This window comes from Salvelinus sp. IW2-2015, linkage group LG20 (genome assembly GCF_002910315.2).
Source record: "Salvelinus sp. IW2-2015 linkage group LG20, ASM291031v2, whole genome shotgun sequence".
NCBI classification, from domain to species: domain Eukaryota; kingdom Metazoa; phylum Chordata; class Actinopteri; order Salmoniformes; family Salmonidae; genus Salvelinus; species Salvelinus sp. IW2-2015.
In genome coordinates this window covers 35,946,930-35,965,749 of record NC_036860.1, presented here as the reverse complement: position 1 = coordinate 35,965,749, position 18,820 = coordinate 35,946,930, and the positions used below count along the sequence as shown (strand labels likewise).

At 42.7% G+C, this 18,820-nt stretch overlaps 1 protein-coding gene across 6 annotated transcripts in view; it reads right to left on the bottom strand.

Annotated features, from left to right (window-relative positions):
- Positions 1-18,820, bottom strand: part of ncam1a (neural cell adhesion molecule 1a) — a 283,470-nt gene that overhangs the window by 187,667 nt on the left and 76,983 nt on the right. The window lies entirely within an intron of this gene.

The following is an 18,820-nucleotide window of genomic DNA, read 5'->3' as shown; positions in this document are numbered from 1 at the left end:
AAATCTCCCCACACAGGCGGAATTTTTTAGCCACTCCACATTTTCTGCTCGACTTGTGATCCCTGTTTCAGTGTGGTTTGTCATAGTATGGTAACATTTTTAAAGAGCTGTAAAAGCACAGCAAACAGGGGCCTGATCGATAAAGGGGGTTGAGGCCGGCAGCAAAATCAAAGCCTTATTTACTTGCCACAGAAGCGTGACCTGGACAACTTTGGACAAAAATACGTTTAAGACATGAAAGCATTTCTTTCAACTTTGTCATATACGATCATTATATTTCCACCATGGCCCTTCAAGAGTTTTTCCATTTAAATATCTCTACAAATCTCAAATATTTCCCGCCATCTCCATGCAAAGAGTTTTTCAATGTCCATATATCTACAAATCTAATCTATGCAGATGGGAGTGTAACAATGCTGTCCTGGTCTTATCCATGACTCAGCACAGAGTTAGTCATGACTCAGCAGAAAAGTTTCAGACTGAAGGCCAAAGCGGGGACCTGGAGATAGACTACTAGACTCTACACAGGATGAGAAGCAAGCAGAAACATTATTCAGCATGGGTCTCACATAAGCTTCCTGGTATAGTCTCTCTCATGGRGTGTTGTTGTCGATGGTGCTTGTTGCCTGTTTTGTAAGGTGCCTGCTCTCTGGACTGACCCCACTACACTGAGGTGTCCCACCACTGTAGGGGTGCATGCTAAGTGAGGGACATTATTCAAACACATGAGGGGTAGAGTAGTTCCTAGGGTATGCAAGGGTAAAGGGGAATAACGGCTAAACATTCTGATGCTMCTACCATCTTGGACATTGTCACTCAACTCTCCCTCTTCTTCCATGTGAGTGTAGGAGACACTGCAGTGCAGAAGTTAAGGGGTTCAAGCAACCTCAAAGGGCATAACCAAGGTTATGAAGTTCCTGCAACCTGAGAGAAAAATGGCAGTTGACTAGTACTTCATAGCACCTTAATAAYTAACACATTGTTCGCTGCGTAATAGATTAAGTCAACCGCCTCCAGTCTGTATGATACTGAAAACTCGGCTCATTTAGCCTAGTCCAAAACTCATTTCATTTCAGTAGCGTGTTCATAAATGCCGGGAGGGGGGGCGGCTGCGCCTCTGACTGGGAATCAGTAGCTATTGATTGATCTGACAGAGCAGATAAATAAAGTGGGTGAGTGGAGAGATGGGAGGATGTGAGGTAGCTAGCGGTAATCCATTAATGGGCTTGCGCTGCCCTGTTCCCATTGATCCAGGCCGGGGAGGGCTAGCCTGCAGCTTATGAGCCATATTCCACCACAGACACCACCATTTATAGTCCCCCCACTAAACCCTACCGAGACCTCGAAACACCCCTGATGGGTTCAGCTCKATTATTGAGTTTAACCATAAACTTTCAGAGTTCAGTCGGTTCTGATTTTAGCATAACTTGTTACCTCTAGGCCAAATAGATAAACACTATGTTGACATCCTCCTCATTATTGTAATGCTGCTATTACATTTAGACATTGTACCTAAGGATAGGAGTTTGGGGCTACAATTTAACAAGCAAATTATTTTCTATAACAAAAAGTATTTCAACGGAGGAAATTCCTCAAAAATAGTACCTAGTGACTACATCCACCCCTTAGAAATACACAATCAAATGCACTGTACAGGATGTCTACATTAAAGGAGTAACAGAATAGACTGTGCTTCACCATATTCGAGTCAATCTGCCACGTCTGTCACTTTAAAAATAAACCATCTGCTATTGGTTATAGGGCCCGGGCTATGGCTCTATTYGAAAGCTTATGCTCCGAATGCCTGTCCTTAAGCTCATACAGCTCTCGGCAGGAAGCTGTCCTGGTGACAGATAAAACATACCAAGTGGGCATTGGAGGTAAATGGGCTGAATTAAAAGTAGCCTCTCCATTCAACGGTAAGAGAGAGAGAGATAGCCACAGCTAGAGTCTGAAACCCAGAGGTCTGGTTTGAATTCCACTGACCCGGTGTCAGCGCTCAGGTTTCATTGGCCTCTAATGGCATGAATCAGACCAATCTGGTCTCATTGGACAAAACATATTCCGATTTGTCACCGGCTAATAGGTGCAGACGCAACAAATTAAAGCTCATAAAAAAAAACGCTCTGTTTACGAGAGTCTTAATTAGCCGCAAACAGGTTAGGGAACATAACCAGAGCGCTCTACAAGAGACCATCTCGAAAACATCTCACACATGCAAATGCATGCGAGACTTTCAGATGTAGGCTCCTTTMTAGCCGTCGCTGTTGTATCAGAGCTTTTTTTGTCCTTTAATATATATATTTTTTTTTTAAGCGGTCTCTTTCTTTCGACTGTTAATGATATGATTCTTTCTACACAATCCTTTTTATTATGAAACCCTAATCCGAGATTATTGGGGACATCAATCGTTTTAGATCATTGGCAATCAAAGTGGTTTCGATGGGCCTCCGGCTTGGGCTAGGCCGTAAAAGGATAGAACTCCTCACCATTCGCGCACACAGATTTTGATCAACATCAGCAACAGGAGGCTGTGCTGGTTGCCATGGTAACMTTCTGCAGCTGAGAGAGCCGGGAACACGCTCGCTGAATAACAATTGGGGGCAGTGCTGACAGAGAATGGTGGGAAGTTTTTCACCAGACTAATCATTTCTTGCGCACACCATCCTGCTGTGGCAGGACTTTTTGAGTTCACCAATTCTGGGTGATCTTTTGTCCATTTTGGCATATTTATCAGAGGTTAKAACATGTCCAATGTTATTTATTTTCCAAGCAGCACTTCTAAGTACTAAAGAAAGACCTTTTAACTTATGTGCCAAAGTAACAGTCAAAAGGTCAAATATCAGAACCATGACATTATAGAGCTCAAAACAGGAACAGAAAGTACCAAGGAATTATTACTACTGTCACTCATCCTACCTTTTGCCCACCAGRCTTTGTGCTACAGTATGATCCTACACCCTTGCTCATCTTACACTCAGCAGACATAAACAAAGATGTGTGTCAACGGAATCCGTTGTTAATAGAGGCCGGGTGAGGTGGCGAGCGCACCGAAACAGTCTTTTCTTGAACGCTACCAGACTAATCGAAGTGTATAAATGAGAGGGCTATTGTAATAAAAAAATTCAACGGCTACAGATTTGGAGGGCTGCGGGGCTGTTGCGRGGCGGAAAGGTAAGGCTCGACGAGAGTGAGAGGTTCTTAACTCGCCGACGCACCCGGGCGGGCATGGTGACAAGGACGGTGTCAGGTTGCACTTAGGTTAATAAGATTTCTTACAAGGTTGAAAGGCTGACTCTGATTTACCAGTCCGATGAATTACTGGCACGTCATTACCACTTGTTTGAACAAGGAGTATATTAGCTGTGATTTTGCACAGAAACCTCCACTTACAAAGCCCCCTGAACTGATGGCTGTTTCAGACTTACCTGGGCAGGGAATATATTGAATTTAATTTTGGTGATGCCAAACTGTTAATTAACGTAATGTAACTTGTGATATAACAAATACAGTTTCACCTTTGATGTTGATGGGGCTATAGTGTCATAGGGTTGGAAATTGAATATTCTCACCCACTTTAAGTACAGTACACCCCTAGTAACATGAATCGAGGCATATAATGGCAGAGTAATAAATAACAAGGAGGCCTTCTGAACTTGTCATGATAAGGTGGGTGTGTTTCTTCAAGATCATTTCCCTACACACACTGATTGTGAGACCATTGGATGACTATTGTGATTGCCAGGCGGAGGTAATTCKTGCCGTAGCCAGAGCGAACGGAGGAGAGGAGGAAAGCAGGCTACAGCCCATTTAATGGATGGGTTTTGTATACATACATTTCCAGCACTCAACACCTCCCCCAACAGTGAGGGGAAACTAAGGCAAGCTTTTTTTAACCACAATAAAGCTGCAATTAAATGTGTGTGGCTGGTTTTACAGGACCCGTTTAACCAAAAACAATGTGGGACCTACTGTATGTGATGGAGGGAGACTAATTGGGCTGAGACGATCTCTGTTTCGGAATTGGCCTCGAGAGGAAGAGAAGACCTGTGAGATATACAGTGGTGGTGACTCCACCTCTAAGGTTACAGAATGTCTGACTCTGATTACTTTYTCTGAACATGAATCAGTCATGCTACCTTGTGTTTTACAAAGGAAGGACTGAGTAGGTTTACAGAGCCTTTGTGCAATGACAACTTAACTAGTTCAAAATCATATTGACAGGTGACTCATACCACGCCGGATACACAGAAGACTGGAGCAGAATAGTGTGCAGCGCAACAGTACTACTTACTATCCTCATTGTAGAAACTTGCTGCTTGGAGATCAGTTACAGTCGGAAGTTTACATACACCTTAGCCAAATACATTTAAACACATTTTTCACAATTCCTGACATTTAATCCTAGTAAAAAGTCCCTGTCTCAGGTCAGTTAGATCACCACTTTAATTTAAGAATGTGAAATGTCAGAATAATAGTAGAGAGAATGATTTATTTCAGCCTTTATTTCTTTCATCACATCCCAGTGGGTCAGAAGTGTACATACACTCAATTAGTATTTGGTAGCATTGTCTTCAAATTGTTTAACTTGGGTCAAACGTTTCGGGTAGCCTTCCACAAGCTTCCCACAATAAGTTGGGTGAATTTTGGCCCATTCCTCCTGACAGAGCTAGGGTAACCGAGTCAGGTTTGTAGGCCTCCTTGCTCGCAGACGCTTTTTCAGTTCTGCCCACAAATGTTATATAGGATTGAGGTCATGGTTTTGTGATGGCCACTCCAATACCTTGACTTTGTTGTCCTTAAGCCAATTTGCCACAACTTTGGAAGTATGCTTGGGGTCATTGTCCATTTGCGACCAGGCCAATTTGCGACCAAGCTTTAACTTCCTGACTGATGTCTTGAGATGTTGCTTCAATATATCCACATAACTTTCCTGCCTCATGATGCCATCTATTTTGTGAAGTGCACCAGTCCCTCCTGCAGCAAAGCACCCCCACAACATGATGCTGCCACCCCCGTGCTTCACGGTTGGGATGTTGTTCTTTGGCTTGCAAGCCTCTCCCTTTATCCTCCAAACATAACGATGGTCATTATGGCCAAACAGTTCTATTTTTGTTTCATCAGACCAGAGGACATTTCTCCAAAAAGTACAATCTTTATCCCCATGTACAGTTGCAAAATGTAGTCTTGCTTTTTTATAGRGGTTTTGGAGCAGTAGCTTCTTCCTTGCTGAGCGGTCTTTCAGGTTATGTCGATATAGGACTCGTTTTACTGTGGATATAGATACCTTTGTACCATCTTCACAACGTCCTTTGCTGTTGTTCTGGGATCGATTTGCACTTTTCACACCAAAGTACGTTAATCTCTAGGAGACAGAACGCATCTCCTTCCTGAGTGGTATAATGGCTGCGTGGTCCCATGGTGTTTATACTTGCGTACTATTGTTTGTACAGATGAACGTGGTACCTTCAGGCGTTTGGAAATTGCTCCCAAGGATGAACCAGACTTGTGMWMGTCTATATTTTTTCTTCTGAGGTCTTGGCTGATTTATTTTGATTTTCCCATGATGTTAAGCAAAGAGGCACTGAGTTTGAAGGTAGGCCTTGAAATACATCCACAGGTACACCTCCAATTGACTCAAATTATGTCAATTAGCCTATCAGAAGCTTTCTAAAGCCATGACATCATTTTCTGGAATTTTCCAAGCTGTTTAAAGGCCCAGTCAACTTAGTGTATTTAAACTCCTGACCAGTGGAATTGTGATACAGTGATTATAAGTGAAATAATCTGTCTGTAAACAATTGTTGTAAAAATGACTTGTGTCATGCACAAAGTAGATGTCCTTACCGACTGCCAAAACTATAGTTTGTTAACAAGACTTTTGTGGAGTGGTTGAAAAACGAGTGTTTAATGACTCCAACCTAAGTGTACGTAAACTTTTGACTTCAACTGTATATAAGGAGATAAGACTAGTATAATTTCTGTATTGATTCCAGGAATATAGACAAACACAAAGTAGGAAGCGTTCCAGTGAACTCTGAATTTAAGAAAGCTTAATCATTCCTAATTGTCTTCTCGGGAGCCCGGCATATGCCCTCTGAAGCGAAGCAAGGAAGGGAGGACGAGGTGACAGGTTATCTGGACAAATCTCTTCCTGCATGGCTCCCACTGTGCTTTCAACTGTCCTTTTTATTAACGTGAAGTATAGTCATGGTTGGGCTGCCAAAACACCTTGCTCGTCCCAAACATGGGGGAGGGGGGGACAGAAAGAGAAAAAGAGGCGGAGAGAGAAAGAGAGAGAGAGCAAGCAGACTTGTCCCTCTCAGTGTTGTTCCCACTTCTGCATCCATCAGTTGTGTTCCCACTTCTGCATCCATCAGTTGTGCTCCCACTTCTGCATCCATCAGTTGTGTTCCCACTTCTGCATCCACCAGTTGTGTTCCCACTTCTGCATCCACCAGTTGTGCTCCCACTTCTGCATCCACCAGTTGTGCTCCCACTTCTGCATCCATCAAAGGGGGATTTGAGAGTTTACAAARACACTCTTTTTTTTGACCGGTCACAGGCGTCAGGGGATGCTGTCCCTGGCTGGCTGAAATGAATTCACCTTGCAGAGGCGTTCATTTATGACCTGAAACTGACTTACCTTCCAAGACAGCCATGGCAAAACAAAGGAAGAATCTGGACTGTCCTGGTTTCAAAATGCTGTTGCAGTGACATGAGTGATGCTTTTCAAGGCCATCCATCACGTCTGGCTGATGAAAATGTCATGACCTGCTTGTTTAGTCCGGATGCTACTGTCTGCTACAGGTATAGAATTTCTAGAACTGTTCAGATTTAAGATTTTTTTTTTTCACATGTAAAATTAGAAATAGGACAAATAAACAGCATTTAAGTGTATTGGTATAAAATGTGCCATACATAAATCAAGCATCTCTTGCTAGGTCATAAACACATAAAGGATTTGAATTCTCAAATTCCTCTGTTTATCCTGTGTTTTGAAAGACACACTAACCTGGTGGAATGCATGGCCTGCAATGCTTCAAATGGGAGGGCAATGATAAACCGAGTTATTGTTTATCTGGATAGATAAATCTGATACTTTATTCCATTCCCACTGGAAATCCATTTATTCTGGCTGCAGTCCAAAGAAATCACCAACTGGATTGGCAATAGATTCCATTTAAAGATAATATCTCCCCAAGCAATAGCATAGTACATTTTACTTGAGTAGAAACTGAACTTATTTACTAAATCTAATATTTCATATTCATGTGGTTATTATCGGGATAGAACTGGGGGAAGATGTGKAAACAACGAAAAGGTTTGCGTCATCATTCAGCAAGCCTTTACTCCATAATAATCCCATTAACCATGCTTCTACCAGAGTGGCACGATTGTAGCATCAGATGGCCATTGGTGGCCCTGTGGCAGTTGTTTAAGATGGACATCCAGAAAGGATGATAACCGCATGCGTCATTTCTCGAAATGACATACATTTCCCTAATGGGAGGGATAGAGCAGTGTCCTATATCCTTCCCAAATCACATTCCAGGAGAGCTGTGATCATTTAACTTGTTGACAAGCAGCCACAAGATAAGCTCCTGTGCTGGGGTGTTCAGCACCATCATTAGTAGAGCCATCAGGGTGATTTTCCAGACCCCTGTCAAGGTAGACTTTGGAACTGTTGCCACATTTTGCTCTACACTAGTGTACAGTGTTCCATTAAGGAAGKCAAAGCTGTCCCGCTCTCCCCATTACCACTGCCAGTCTAGATAATGAAACAATTGGATTGGCTCAATAGGAGTCCGGCAGGGGAGGGAGAGCGGGGAGCCCCCCATTACAAAGTGCTTAATTTGTTAGTATTGCATTACAYACGTCTTTGTCCCGCTCTCTCCTTCCATTCTATTTTCTAATTGATTCTCCCCTTCTTCCCAGAGGACCAGGAGCGTTGTTGATGGTAACYGTGGAAGGGGTTAGGGTTAGGGTTGGTGGATATAAGGAGAAGAAGAGAAGAGTAGGGGAGTGGAGGGGAGGCATATATGCATGGTAAGACAATGTCTGGGTGCCCGGAGGCAGGGGAGGAGGGGAGGGTGGAGGGGTGAGAATGAGGTAACGCCATCTCAGCGGGAATGTTTATCCCTCCCCTTCCCTCCCCCTCCATTCGCCTGTCTATGTCTGGCTGGCTCGCATCCCCACCACTCTCCCCCTCTTGAGCAGACACTACATCACGCTCAACAATAGACTACTAACATCTGCAATGAGGGCCCTTCATCCACTAGAACAGCGGGGAAGGGGAGAGCTCTTATTAGGGGAGGGGTGGAGATGGGATAGAGAGGGATAATGCTCGGCKTGTCTAGCACAGAATTGGCCTATTGTTTCTCGGAGACCAGAGGAGATGTCCTCGTCCCCATTCCTCTGTTCCACAGCACCTCAGAGAAATGGGGAATGGAGAACGCTTCCACAAGGTCAGGGACAAGGACTTTCCCAGTTTACAGGAGTGACAAATGTTACAGTACAGAAAGCTGTGWTKTAGTACAGTAGTACAGTACAGCCAGCCCAGTGAGTTTGGTCGTTTAGTCAGTAGGACACAACCCTGCTAGTGTCTTCTCTTCGTGATCCAAAATGGCGGCTCAGTGAGTTAAAACGAACCCGCGATGACAAGAAATGTCCCTAACACTTGCGGTGTTGCTCTCTCTCGCCATCCTATACTCCGCCTAGCCACAAAAACATCACTAAAGGCAATGTGTGTACCCCCTCCCACCACTTCCCCTTCTGAGGAATCTTTCCTRTGTAGTAGCGGTAGTGGTCTCGTCGACGTTCCTGCTCCCCTGGCGTTTTAACCGTTCAGGAGTAATAAGAYAACCTGGAATCTTTTCACCGCCGACATCCTCTGCCGAGGTCCCTAGCCTACCTGGGCAAACACCCTCATTAATATTGTAAATGCCCTGTCATAAATCTTCATGACAAAAAAAACGACTGTAATAAATAAATATATCAGCTCCTTGGGAGCGCGACTAGCATGGCTAATGGTGGGAAAGCAGAGAGCCCTGAAAGTGTAAGGAAAGAAGACAGTGCGAGTGCTTCTCGATCATCTAAAGTGACTGTGTTCTCCTTGTGTTCTTTCCCTAGTCTGCGCTGATGCGAAAAAAAGGGATGAATGTAAGAGAACACAAGGAGAGGAAGTCACTCTAGACTCCCGAGACAGGCCCTAAGCTCCCACCTGCCACATGACTGGGAGCACATATTAGCTAACTGTCTGTTTGTTTTTGTTCAATTCATTATGCTCACATCTTTATCTCTGTGCACCAGAGAAGGGCTGGCGGGAGGAGCTATAGGAGGAACGGCTCATTGTTATGGCTGGAATGGAATGAATGGAACGGTATTGAACACATCAAACATAAACCACATGTTTGACTCCCTTCCATTTATTTCATTCCAGCCATTACAATGACCCCGTTCTCCTATAGCTCCTCCCACCAGACTCCACTGCTGTGCACTACTATTAATCCACAGAAGACTAGGCCTCAGCTTATTCACAGTGCAATCCAATAGAGGATAAAAAAAACTAGTGAGAACAGTGGGGAAAGACAGGGAAATAGATTGGTAGCACTAATGTCTTTGTATTCAGTTATTGCATGTGGAGACATAAAAGAGTATTAGAAAAGGCAGATCTGTGATGCAGTAAACAAGCCTATGGACATAGCTTTGCTAAAAGGCACTTCTATCTGGCTGCATTGCTGGAGCTGAAACAATGTTGGAACAATGGCCTTGGCTCTGACGCCATGTGTGGCTTCTCGCTGGTGACAATGGATATAGCCTTGGGAAAACACTTCTGGTGAATTTCTCACTTTCACTCATCGGGATTGAGCGGATGGACACACACACAGACTGGCTGTCACAGCCAGACAACCAGACAGCCAGACAGCCAGCCAGACAGACAGACAGACAGACAGACAGACAGACAGACAGACAGACAGACAGACAGACAGACAGACAGACAGACAGACAGACAGACAGACAGTCACGCCCTGGCCTTAGTTATCATTGTTTTCTTTATTGTTTTAGTTAGGTCAGGGTGTGACATGGGGGATGTTTGTGTGTTTTTGTCTCMTCTAGGGTGTTTGTATTGTCTAGGGGGTGTTTGTAGAGTTCATGGGGTTGTGTTCATTGTAGGTGTTTATGTAAGTCTATGGTTGCCTAGATTGGTTCTCAATTAGAGACAGCTAGCTGTCTATCGTTGTCTCTGATTGAGAGCCATATTTAGGCAGCCATAGTCATTAGGTAGGTTGTGGGTGATTGTCTATGTGTAAGTTGCCAGTGTCTGCATTTATTTGTTTGTATAGCTTCACGGTCGTCGGTTTGTTTTAGTGTTATTCGTCTTTCTTAAATAAATACATGATGTATTTATATCACGCTGCGCCTTGGTCCTCTCTTTCACCCGAAGACGATCGTGACACAGACAGACAGACAGACACACACACACACACACACACACACAGAGGCTGTCACAGACACGCACACGCACACAGACGTTATTCAACGGTTATTCAACACTTTCCCAGGAGATTCACCAGTACACCAAGCAATATCAAGATAAATTAAAAACCCAGTGTCCACCCCAGTGTACATTTTCTCAGCCCCGGCAGAATATGAGGCAAGTGTGACAGCTAGAAAAACAAAATGAAAGAGGACATTTTCTCCTTCTTTTCTGTGTAAGTATAGCAGTAGGCTTCAGGGGGATCCTTTGAACATCAAACCTTCCCTGGAGCTTGTGGGAGGAGGATGTTCAAGGAGCCTTCTAAAGCTAACCCCAGACCTGAACCCAGAGTTGTCATTGCTACTGAACCTGTGATGAGGGCCCAGAAGGCTGGGTATAGAGCCCATGGCCTACTTCCTCCGTGCTTATCTGACATACCTTCTGTGTCTTGAATGTCATAGCTATAATCCTATGCTGAATGATAAACTAGGGTATGTTATGATTATTATTTGGATTTGGATTTGGATTTTTGGATTTTATTTTAACCTTTATTTAACTTGGCAAGTTAGTTCAGAACAAATTCTTATTTACAATGACGGCCTACCCCGGCCAAACCCGGATGGCGCTGGGACAATTGTGCGCCGCCCCTATGGGACTCCCAATCACGGCCGGATGTGATACAGCCTGGATGTTGACAACACATTACCAAGGATGGTCTTCGCAATAGGATTTGTATATAACTAATTATAAATAATTATGAATTTAAGATAATTTGCTAATCAATAGGCTATAATGTATATATCAATAGTTGTGGTACTGAATTTCATGAGCTGTTGTGTTTGACAGCAAGGAAACACCTTGCATGTCTATGTAATGATGTTTAATAGAATACGTCTCTTACCTATCACGATGATGAAAAGTACAGCCAACGTCAACACAGCACCATGGGAGAAAAGAGAAGAGAAAAAAAGTAGATAAGTGCCAAAAAACKTCTTTAACCTGTACACCATGCATTGGCATTAGCTAAAGGGCCACAAGGGAGGCAAGACAACAGTATCCTCACTGAGTGAGGAGTTGCTCTGTCTTTCCACACGTGGACAGTAAATAATGTGACAAGAGTGTAGGGTAATTAAGTCATTAGGTGTTATTGAGCTCACTGAAGCATCCCCACTGACACCTCCCCACAAATGACAGCACTTGATGCGAAGGACCTTCGGTGCGAGGCGGATGGAGTGTGGAGCTCTGACAAAACGTACAAGCCATTGATACCTGAAGTTGAAGGCTGGGGAGGATTAGGCCACATGTTACGGCGGCAGGCGATCAAGTGTGAAATTAATAGGGCCAGAGGGGAGAGAGTGGAGCGTTATTCAATTTCTTTCTCCAGATCTGCCACAGGAGTTCACTGATTTACTTTGGTCTTTGGGAGCCACACACTGGCCCGCGCTGCTCAGCATCACAGAGACCCCCACTCTGCATTAGCTCCTAACCCAGCCACCATTACCTCAACTCACACCACATACATGTCTACAAGCGCAGSACAAGACACAAAATGGCTGAGTATTCCCATGACATTTKAAATCAAATCAAATTGTATTTGTCACATGCGCRGAATACAACAGGTGTAGACTTTACAGTGAAATGCTAACTTAAAAGCCCCTAACAAACAATGCAGTTACGAACAAGAATAAGAAATAAAAGTAACAAGTAATTAAAGAGCAGCAATAAAATAACAATAGCGAGACTATATACAGGGCGGTACCGGTGCGGCGGCACCGGTTAGTTGAGGTAATATGTACATGTAGGTAGAGTTATTAAAGTGACTATGCATAGATGATAACAACAGAGAGTAGCAGCGGTGTAAAAGAGTGTGGGGGGAGGGGGGCAATGCAAATAGTCTGGGTGGCCATTTGATTAGATGTTCAGGAGAATTATGGCTTGTGGGTAGAAGCTGTTTAGAAGCCTCTTGGACCTAGACTTGGCGCTCCAGTACCGCTTGCTGTGCAGTAGCAGAGAGAATAGTCTATGTCTAGGGTGGCTGGAGTCTTGGACAATTTGACACCGCCTGGTATAGAGGTCCTGGATGGCAGGAAGCTTCGCCCCAGTYATGTACTGTGCCGTTCGCACWACCCTCTGTAGTGCCTTGCGGTCAGAGGCTGAGCGGTTGCCATACCAGGCAGTGATGCAACCAGTCATGATGCTCTCAATGGTGCAGCTGTAAAACCTTTTGAGGATCTGAGGATATGCTGTAGGAATTTCCTGACCTGTTTTCTCTGTTTGTATGTCTTTATTGGTCAGGGCGTGAGTGTTGGGTGGGCAGTCTATGTTTTCTATTTCTATGTTGGTTTTGTGTTCGGCTGTATGATTCTCAATTAGAGACAGGTGTGTATCGTTTGTCTCTGATTGAGAGTCATACTAAGGCAGCAGGTTTCACTGGTGTTTTGTGGGTGTTGTTTCCTGTGTTAGCGTTTGGGCACACAGGACTGTTGCAGGTTAGTCACGTTTTTGTTGTTTTGTTTATTTTAGTGTTTTGTTGGTTTGCATTAAAATTATGAATACCTCCTACTCCGCATCTTGGTCCGATCCATGCTCTCCTCGTCTGAGGAGGAGAAAGACATTGACAGCCGTTACAATGCCAAATCTTTTCAGTCTCCTGAGGGTGAATAGGATTTGTTGTGCCCCCTTCACGAGTGTCTCGGTGTGCTTGGACCATTTGTTAGCATTGTGGGGTTATCTGAGCCCTCCAGCTGATGAACAACTGAAACTTCATTACTAAAAACTGGGCATTATGAACAAAGTCAATGAGACCAACATGCTAATACAGTGTGGTGGCTATATTGTGACAATACACACACATAGGGTATTCTTAGTAGAATAAATGGAAGTTAAGGGTAGGCCTATCCACTCAATAGATAAAAAAATATACAGTAGATAATTATGACGTAGTCTTTAAACTTCCATTTTCTCTTCTGAGAAATCTTTATCTACACAAATCAGTTTCTTTCTCTCATTGTTGAAGTGATGTGCTTATTGGAAAATTATTTTTACTGACTCGAGAGTCATGGTTCGTTCTTCCGAGTGACTCGTTAATTTTAGTAATTGTTTGACCTGCTGGCCGCAACTAATTCAACAGCAGGATGAATACGTGCTCCTCCCGACTCACCGGCTCTGGAGACATGCTCCTACCACCAACTGTCTAGAAAAATACTGTATAGAACTGATAATTGATCACATGGTGCAAGAATGAAATGTATTGATTGGCAACACTTTATTTTAAGGTGCACATATTAGCCACTAATTTGTAGTTTATAGMTATGTATATAAGTAGCTTATAAGGCCTTTTTTGTGTCTTATTAGTCATGTATTAGTAAGCTGGTTGAGAGAATGCCAAAAGAGTGCAAATCTGTCATCAAGGCAAAGGGTGGCTACTTTGAAGAATCTAAAATATAACATTTGTTTAACACTGTTTTTGGTTATTACATAGTTTTATAGTTTCATAGTTTTAATGTCTTCGCTATTACTCTACAATGTAGWAAATAGTATAAATAAATAAAAAACCTTGAATGAGTAGTGMGGCCAAACTTTTGACTGGTACTGTACATACTTATAAACCACACATTAGTGGCTAATACAGTATGTGTACCTTAAAATAAAGTGTTACCAATTGATTATTGAATGTTATCGATTGAAGCAGCTTTAGGCTGTAGCAGCTTTAGGCTGTGATGGACACAAAATCTAGGCTACACAGCCTGCTTCTGCTCAACATTCGAACTCGAGAATGAATCATTTGGGGGGGTTGCTGCAGTTCACAAATMATATGTGCTTATCTCCCTCGCACCAGTCAAGTCATTCCACAAAGAGTCGTACACAATCTAGTCCAGTTGTGGCCGCAACTACACTRCAAAAGGGTTCTTCGGATGTCCCCATAGGAGAACCATTTTTGGTTCCGGGTGGTACCCTTTTTGGTTTCCATGTAGGTTATCCTATAGGGACAGCTGAAGAAACCTTTAAGGTTCTAGATAGCACCTTTTTTTCTCAGAGTGTAGACATTGTTTCAAAGGTAGCAATAGATAATCTTATTTGTATGCTTAGCAATCACAAACGAACATTGTTTGAAGTCTTTTAGTCACAAATCTCTCCAACAATAAGCCCCCTATGGTGAGAAACCTGTCTCTTTCGAGTTTTCAATTCATCGTTCGCCAGTAGGGGGACCTGCATGCTCTGGGCATTACTGAATCAAATGAACAGAATTAGTCAAAATACTTGTTATTTTGACTGAACGAGTTGAAAAGATCAGAGTCAGTAAAAAAACMGAACTTCCTATCACTACAGTATTGTCTCTTCGCCCTATTTTACATTTATTTATTTATTTATTTCACCTTTATTTAACCAGGTWGGCCAGTTGAGAACAAGTTCTCATTTACAACTGCGACCTGGCCAAGATAAAGCAAAGCAGTGCGACAACAGACAACAACACAGAGTTACACATGGGATAAACAAAAGTACAGTCAATAACACAATAGAAAAAAAGTCTATATACAGTGTGTGCAAATGGCGTAATAAGGAGGTAAGGAAATAAATAGGCAATAGTAGCGAAGTAATTACAAATTAGCAAATTAACACTGGAGTGATAGATGTGCAGATGATGATGTGCAAGTAGAAATACTGGTGTGCAAAAGAGCAAAAAAAAGTTAATAAAAACAATATGGGGATGAGGTAGGTAGTTGGTTGGGCTATTTACAGATGGGCTGTGTACAGCTGTAGCGATCGGTGAGCTGCTCAGATAGCTGATGCTTAAAGTTAGTGAGGGAGATATAAGCCTCCAACTTCAGCGATTTTTGCAATTCGTTCCAGTCATTGGCAGCAGAAAACTGGAAGGAAAGGCGGCCAAATKACTGGGGATGACCAGTGAGATATACCTGCTGGAGKGCGTGCTACGTGTGGGTGTTGTTATGGTGACCAGTGAGCTGAGATAAAGCAGAGCTTTACCTAGCGAAGACTTATAGATGATCTGGAGCCAGTGGGTCTGGCGACGAATATGTAGCGAGGGCCAGCCGACGAGAGCATACAGGTCGCAGTGGTGGGTAGTATATGGGACTTTGGTGACAAAACGGATGGCACTGTGATAGACTGCATCCAGTTTGCTGAGTAGAGTGTTGGAGGATATTTTGTAAAGGACATCGCCGAAGTCGAGGATCGGTTGGATAGTCTGTTTTACGAGGGTATGTTTGGCAGCGTAAGTGAAGGAGGCTTTGTTGCGAAATAGGAAGCCAATTCTGGATTTAATTTTGGATTGGAGATGCTTAATATGAGTCTGAAAGGAGAGTTTACAGTCTAGCCAGACACCTAGCTATTTTTAGTTGTCCACATATTCTAAGTCAGAACCGTCCTGAGTAGTGATGCTAGTCAGGCGTGCAGGTGCGGGCAGCGATCAGTTGAAGAGCATGCATTTAGTTTTACTAGCGTTAAGAGCAGTTGGAGGCCACGGAAGGAGTGTTGTATGGCATTGAAGCTCGTTTGGAGCTTCAATGCCATACAACACATAGAAGGGGGAACTTTATGGGGTCAATTTAATATGACATCGTTCTAAATGGCCACCATAAATCAAGGATARCTGATTACTAAATGGGTGGGACCTTTTATGCAAATGAGTCCTTATAGACCTTTTCTAGAACCCTCCCTGTGAACGGTCAAAGAAAGAGATGGAACGAAAAAAGAAGAGGGTAAAAAAAAGTCCATTAGCTCTTATGTTTTTTAAGGACAGCGCACACTAAGTTGAAAAAGCGTATATTGAATAKATTTGATTTGATACCCCATAATGTCTAAGTGGAAGTATGTTTTTAGACATATTTAAAAATTTATAAAAAATGAAAAGCTGAAATGTCTTGAGTCAATAAGTATTCAACCCCTTTGCTATGGCAAGCTTAAATAAGTTCAATTTGCTTAACAAGTTGCATGGACTCTCTCTGTGTGCAATAATAGTGTTTAACATTCTTTTTTTTATAACTACCTCATCTCTGTACCCCACACATACAATTATCTGTAAGGTCCCTCYGTCAAGCAGTGAATTTCAAACACAGATTCAAACACAAACACCAGCGAGGTTTTCCAATGCCTCGCAAAGAAGGGCACCTATTGGTAGAAAAAAGCAGACATTGAATATCCCTTTAGCATGGTGAAGTCATTAATTAAACTTTGGATGGTGTGTCAGTACACCCAGTCACTACAAAGACAAAAGACTGCCATGTTTATTCAACGTTTCYTCATTGAAAAGTTTTATGAATACTGGCATGTGTGTGCAATTTTAATGCTAACAGCTTTCMCTCTGGTCTCCCAAAACACTGCTCTAATGTGAACTATTTGCAGGACAGCACGAGAGCTAACTGTTGTTCAAAGGCCAAGCACTGAGGTGGCAAATACTTGCTTAACTGGTCAACRTAGCCCTTCTTTGGCAATGTGATGAGGTAGAACCCTAAAATATTATGTAGGAGCTTAAACAAGCTTAAACTTTACAAGGCAAATACATCTGACGAGTACAATTGATGGAAGGCATTTTCCCTACAAAATGAAAAACATGTTTTCCTGTCAATAATACCAAAACTAGAAAGTAGGTTGTGTGATTTTATATTAGGTGCTCCCGAGTGGTGCAACGGTCTAAGGCACTGCATCTCAGTGCTAGGGGCGTCACTACAGACCCTGGTTCGATTCCAGGCTGTATCACAACCGGKCATTATTGGGAGTCCCATAGGGCGGTGCACAATTGGCCCAGTGCCGTCCAGGTTAGGGTTTGGCCGGAGTGGGCTGTCATTGTAAATAGAAATGTGTTCTTAAGTGACTTGCCTAGTTAAATAAAGGTTAAATAAATAAGGAGTGAACAGAGAACTAATTGCCGAATATCGAGGACAAGAATAGATGAAGGTTGCAGCAGAGTGGAGAACCAACATATCAGTGTAAAAAAAACAACAACAGCAGAGACTAACCACAATGTAATGAKGATCAATTTCAATTTGGGAGAGGAGACAGCATTCCACCACAAATATTTGGCTTCCAATACCAGAGACTTTCAGGAAAGTGTTTAAACAAAATGTTTCAAATCACGACAACACTTACATAATTTCGCTGTAAGRTTGGACACAGCCCACAAAGTTGTTTGCTTGAAGGCATCTTTAGTAAAGAGGGCTTTGAGTTCACAGCAAATAGAAATCTCACCTCAATGGGGACTTAATTGTTACAGACATTTTATTGTGCATTCCTTCGGTAGAAATAGTTTCATACTAAATAAAGCTGTCTAGTCAAAGCTTGCACCGTGTCAGATTGGTTTAAGGTTATCCAAGGTTTCTTATCCCTGATTAAAATCAGATAATTTCTTAAAGCTCTTGTGTTTTTACTCCGTGGAATGCGGCCACTAAAAATATTTATTATCTTCCCGAAAATAAAGCAATAGGGAACATTCCCTATATTGATTTGACCAAACACCCCAGATAAATGTTAAGTGGTCGGAAAATGGTTGCATGTATCAAGTCTTCAGTATGGGGGTGGACACACATACAGTTGAAGTCGGAAGTTTACATACACTTAGGTTGGAGTCATTAAAACTCGTTTTTCAACCACTCCACAAATTTCTTGTTAACAAACTATAGTTTTGGCAAGTCGGTTAGGACATCTACTTTGTGCATGACACAAGTAATTTTTCCAACAATTGTTTACAGACAGATTATTTCACTTATATATCACTGTATCACAATTCCACTGGGTCAGAAGTTTACATACACTACGTTGACTGTGCATTTAAACACGCTTCGAAAAAAATCCCAGAAAATGATGTCATGCTTTAGAAGCTGTCTGATAGGCTATTGCATCATTCTAGTCAATTGGAAAGTGTAACCTGTGGATGCTATTTCAAGCCTACCTTCAAACTCAGTGCCTCTCTGCTTGACATCCAGGGGGAAAATAAAAAAGAAATCAGACCTCAGAGAAAAAATTGTGAGACCTCCACAGTCTATCTGTCATCCTGGAAATTCAAAATGCGCAGAAAGTACCACGTTCAGATCTGTACAAACAATAGTACGTCGCTAAAAGAAACACGCATGGAAACCCACGCCAACCATCTATTACCGCCCTCAGGAAGGAACGCGTTCTGTCGCGTTCTGCAAATCAATCCCAGAACAACAGCAACGGACCTTGTGAAGAATGCTCGGAGGAAACAGGTACAAAAGTATCTATATTCCATTAAACGAGTCCTATTTATACAAAATGAAAGGCCACTCAGCAGGAAGAAAGCCACTGCTCCAAAAACCACATAAAAAAAGCCAGACTACGGTTTGAACGCACATGATCTCTCTC